The following is a 5608-nucleotide window of genomic DNA, read 5'->3' as shown; positions in this document are numbered from 1 at the left end:
CTCTCTCTTTTAGCTACAGAGTGAGGCATCAATCTTTTGTTCCATCTTTGTTGGGAGTCACACATGCGCAGTAATTACGTAAGGACTACTAGCCAGTCAGAAGCAGAGTATGAAGGCCCTGACAGTACCTAGGTAAGGACTACTAGCCAGTCAGAAGCAGAGTATGAAGGCCTGACAGTACCTAGGTAAGGACTACTAGCCAGTCAGAAGCAGAGTATGAAGGCCTGACAGTACCTAGGTAAGGACTACTAGCCAGTCAGAAGCAAAGTATGAAGGCCTGACAGTACCTAGGTACAGACTACTACTACTACTTTGGGCTTTGGACATTGTAAATCTATAACATGCACAAAAAAGATTTATAGCACAAGATGCTATGACATGAGATGCCATGCACAAGAAAGGGGAGAAGGATAGAGGAAGGAGGAAAAAAAAGAGAAAAAGCCATGGCATAAGGGGAAGAAATGATCAGATGGGAAAAAAGAGAGCAACAGAAACATAGAGGAAGAGTTGCAGAAAGGCAGCTCATACTATCCCCAGAATGGTGTGTTTGTCAGCGTCTTCCTGATTCACTGCTGTGTTACATAAAGCCAAGCAGAAAGCCTTGTTTTTTTTTTACATAATAACTGCTCGCTGCAAGGAAATGTCCATCCCAGTGGGCGATTTAGTCTTTTATTGTGCCTTGGTGCAAGAGCAGAACATGGACTTGTGTAAAACGACCTTCGCTCGAGCTCTCAGCAATCCTTAACCCTAAAAAGTGTTTACAACGATGTTGTGTCCCAGGGTCTCCCAACTCAATTACTTACTGACCGTGGATCTGCTTTGTTGGTTGTTAATTGATTGAGTTTTCCTTTATTTTAATTTAAACCAGGCGAGTTTCCTACAATATATTCTATATAGGTTTGTGAGAAGAAGCTACAACCATTACAGGAGGAAGTCAAAACCACAATGACACTTAAAGCTGGATTTAAAGTTATGTGTTAAAGAGGTTACAGCATGTCTTCGAAGTCTACGTAGCAACTATGAGAAGCTGCCTAGGCCAAAAAAACTGAATACTTTACTTGCACAAACGTGTATACTGGTACTGAACACTTGCAAATACACACATATATATATATATATATATATATCACTTGCACATTTTATTCTATATTCAAAAATTAACATATACAAACTATGACAAACAATACACTGAGACATGGAATGTGTCTCAGAGCCAAAAAACACAAAGGACAGCTGGGAGGGACGGAGACAAAACAACACACGCAGAAACAGACATACACAAACCCATACATCAACAGATTAATCACATGTTTTTAAGCACATATTAACCACGGAAAGCAATTCTTACCACTGTATCTTGATTGGGAATCAAATGAATGCTAAGAAAGTTACTTCACGATCTAGACTTTAAGATTTGTCTTTGTTTATTATTTATTTATTTATTTATTTATTTATTTACTGTAGCCAAAAGAGAAATGTGTGAACCTGACTTTGACTTTATTGTCATTCAACTGCACATTCACAGTATCAGAGATGGGAAGTAAACGGCAGGACAAATACTCGTTACTGTACTCAAGAGATTTTCTGATATTTTTACTTTACTTTACTACTTATTTTGTGGCGACTTTTTACTCTACTCCTTACATTTTAACACAAATACTGGTACTTTCTACTCCTTACATTTTACAAAATTGGCTCGTTACTTTAGTTTTGTACAATGGTCGTTTATCGGAGATAGCGCGGACACGCGCCACCAACCGCGAGCGGGTGCGCGCGCACACGGAGAAAAAAGTGAGGAAAAGAAAAAGAGGCAAGCTGTCCGGAGGATAACCAGCTGAGATGTGTGGTGTGAGTCTTTGAGAACTGTAAGTTTATAACTCATTGTCACGTTACTAAGCCTGTTACTGGTCTATAGTTCTTGCACATTTAAAGTAAGTTAGCTAGTGGGTTTGGTGTTCTTCACCTGTTAGCTCGGTTTTGGTGTGGTCTTCACATGTTAGGGTTACACGTTGGTCTTCATGAAGCATCAACACTTCACCAGCTCTATTGCATGAGTTTTTTTTTTTTTTTTTTACCAAACTTCAGATTCTGTAATTCAATTGACAAGTGGATGGAACCTAGCTAGAGAGAAGTTGTCCCCGTCTGTTTAAACAGATACACTGGGGCCAAGTTGGACACCAGAATCAGCTTTCCAGTCTAATCTAGTCCTCAACTTTCACATCATTTTACTGGAGTTTTTGTTATTATTGTTTAGTCTCAATACCATATTCAATCTAAATGGATGGGAATTACTACTGTACGTTGCATTTGACGCCACGACTAAGATAACTCAACAGATTCAGCATTCATTCACAGTAAATCATTGAGGCTTGATGGCGCTAACGTAGCACTGGTAGTATGGATGGCGCTAACGTTAGCACATAGTAGTATGGATGGCGCTAACGTTAGACATAGTAGTATGGATGGCGCTAACGTTAGCACATAGTAGTATGGTGGCGCTAACGTTAGAATAGTAGTATGGTGGCAACATGATTGAAAATGAAGAAAAAAGGGCAGACAAGCAGCAATACATTCCCATCATCCTCGACCTATCTGAAGAGATGTAAACAGTAGGCATCAAGAAAGACTCCTGGCCAATGTGCTGGGGAACTTCCTCATTCAGTCAGTTTGTTATTCATATTTAATCTTATTTTCTTTCCAGAAGCCATATTTGAGCACACGCACATACATGTAGATTCTACATGTTAGGGGGAAGATTAAAAATAGAAACTGAATCTGTGAATTCTTACAGATAACAACTGAATTCATATCTTGCTAATGAGTCAGAATCTATAACACGGAGTCCCAGTGTCTGTCATAATAATATCTATTATGTATGTTTAGCTATTGGCAGACATCCATTTAAAATGTAGCCATGCCATATAAAGACGTACCTCCATGTCCACTGAGTTCCTCAGCGTCTCTCTAGTAACATTTGTGTGCTCCAGGTAGCTTTGCAAAAAATAGTGTGTCATTCTAAGGCTACTTTCATTTTATACTTAAGTAAATTTCCAAGCCTGTACTTTGTTACTTTACTTGAGTAAAGAAGTTTAATCAGTACTTTGACTTTTACCAGAGTATTTTTTAACACAAGTATCTGTACTTCTACTTAAGTACGGAAAGTGAGTACTTTTCCCATCTCTGCACAGTATACAGTTGAGCGAGATGTCGTTGCAAGGCTCCGAACAAAAAGAAAAGAAACGGAAGACAAGTAAAAAGAGAAACCGTACAAATATAAGTATGTGCAAAATAAAATTAAAAAATGATTATGAGACGATTGTGACTAGTGCAAATATCCGTAGCAGCAGGATGTATTGCAGTGAAAAAACTTAGTGTCATCTGTCATTATTGCACAATTCCTCCAAGTACCTAACCAAAGGCTCAAAATCCCTATCCTTACACCACAGCAGTTAAATGAGACGTAACACGAACACTTTGCTTATCCAAAAAACACTTAAAGCTCTGCATTTTTTGGATTTGGTTTCATCCGGTCGGCAACTAGCATTCTCCAAAATAGCGCTCTGCCTGAGCCCGCTGACATCAACCTCAGTCCCGTTAACTGTACTATGCTTAGCTCGTAGGTGGCAGCTCAAGCTTGACGTGCTTTAGTAATAATTTAATTTGGCTTCGACTTGTCCACTGAGCCGTCCGGGAGTTCTGGAAAATAAAAAGCGCCATTCAGAACTGTGTTGCTGCTGTCGTTCTCCATCATGCCTGCAGCGGTAGGATGTGTTACGAATATGATAAGTATGGCAGCTTGATGATAAGTATAGGTGCGGCAAAGTGTCAAAATTATAGCCTAGCCCAAGAGTCCATATATTCTAGTGATTTTCGAACAGTTAGACAAGGGAAGTGTAAAATCAAATAAATGGCACCATGCGATTTTAAAAAATATGCTTGGCCCTTACTGGCATCGCGATTAACGCGTTAATGCTGACAGCCCTGTAGGAACAGTCTAATACCTGGTCATTAACCCATGATACGTGGCAACATTTTTTCAGATTTTAGTCCTCATGAATGATTTTTATATGAGGCATCATATTTGCACATGAGGTATCATGTTTCAGTGACTGCCTACTGTAACACCCATGTTATTTGAGTGAAATCTCTTTTCTCCAAATAAACTGCATGAGAAGGAACTGCCATTGGGCTTCGCCAAAATTAGTCTCCTGACACGTTCTGTGTTCTCTTTCAGTGAATAACATCTTGTTACAGCTATAGATAATCAAATTTCAATGTGAAGCGGTGATTAGGCAAAGTACTTCTACATTTTTCATTTTAATGCACACAGAACACACACAGACATGCACAGAACTCCAACACACACATTCACGCTTGACCGTCTGAATAGCAGCATCATCATGATAGCAGTTTATATCTATCTTGTCTACAATTTGCTCCAGACAGCCGTATTTAAATATAATGAGCTTCCCTGAGACTGAGCTCCTGGCTCCAGTGAGGTTGTGCGGGACGGAGCCTAATTCTCTCTCACACAGATCACTGACTTACAGCGATCAGCTAATAACTCTGCCAACTTTCTCATTAACCGCTCTCAGTAACTCTGGTCTGGCGCCTGTGAACTCCACACACAGCACAAAACAGACACACACACTTCCACAAGTTTATGTGGGATGTGGGATCAGCTCAACTTCACTGAGGGGCCACATTGGAAAAGGAGAACCACATCAGGGGTATAGGTATGCATGTATAGTTTATTGACATGCTTTTATTTAATCGGAAAAACGAAAACATATTTGACTTGCATGTATCATATGGCGCTTTCACATACAATTTGGTCCTTATAATTTCCTCAAAAAGTCTGCAGGCAAAGTTTCTTGCTCATAATAGAATTTAGCAAAACAATGCATTCTGTTTACATTTTCAAAAGTAGGCTACCACACAGCTGACTCACAGCAACCTGAAAACTGCTTCTGTTGCAATTTCTGAGTCTTAAAGTCGGCAAGTCTGCCAAATCCGGCTTTGACTGACGCGTAATTGAGGTTTGGAACATCCCGTCTTTTTGGTTTGGAGCCCATTAGGCGGGCCAAAATGTATTGTGAACCTAAGATGATTTGAGGGCCAGATCAAAATATGTGAGGGACCGGATTTGGCCCACAGGCCTTGAGTATGATAACTACTTAAGGTATTGCACATTGATTGCTGTCAAACCTTTTGAATGTGTACTTGACTGATTTGAAGGTTGTTAGCTGCTGTTTTGCCTTGGTTTAGTTCTATAGGATTTGAGTCATTTTAATAAAGCTTTTGTTGAGATATTTATGTCTGGACAGAAGTGGCAGTCTGAGACCAAACAGACCAACTTTGTTAGCAGTTAAAAACTTTGCCAATGTGCTAAAATTATTTAGTTAATCTGCTATAGATAGATGGTAAAGAAAGAAGAAGAAGAAGAAACAAAAACAGTGTAAATGTGTGTAGGTATGTATGTATGAATGCATCTGTGTCTATAATGTGTAAATAAGTGAAGCATAAGATTTTGTATTTACTAAAGTATAAAAGTAGAGAAAGGGGGTCGGACCTGTTAAGTTGTTTATGAACTTCTTCCTACTCCTTT

Source organism: Etheostoma spectabile, chromosome 18 (genome assembly GCF_008692095.1).
Source record: "Etheostoma spectabile isolate EspeVRDwgs_2016 chromosome 18, UIUC_Espe_1.0, whole genome shotgun sequence".
In the NCBI taxonomy this organism is placed as follows: Eukaryota; Metazoa; Chordata; class Actinopteri; order Perciformes; family Percidae; genus Etheostoma; species Etheostoma spectabile.
The sequence above is the reverse complement of the archived record's forward strand: the minus strand, read 5'-3'. Positions refer to the sequence as shown.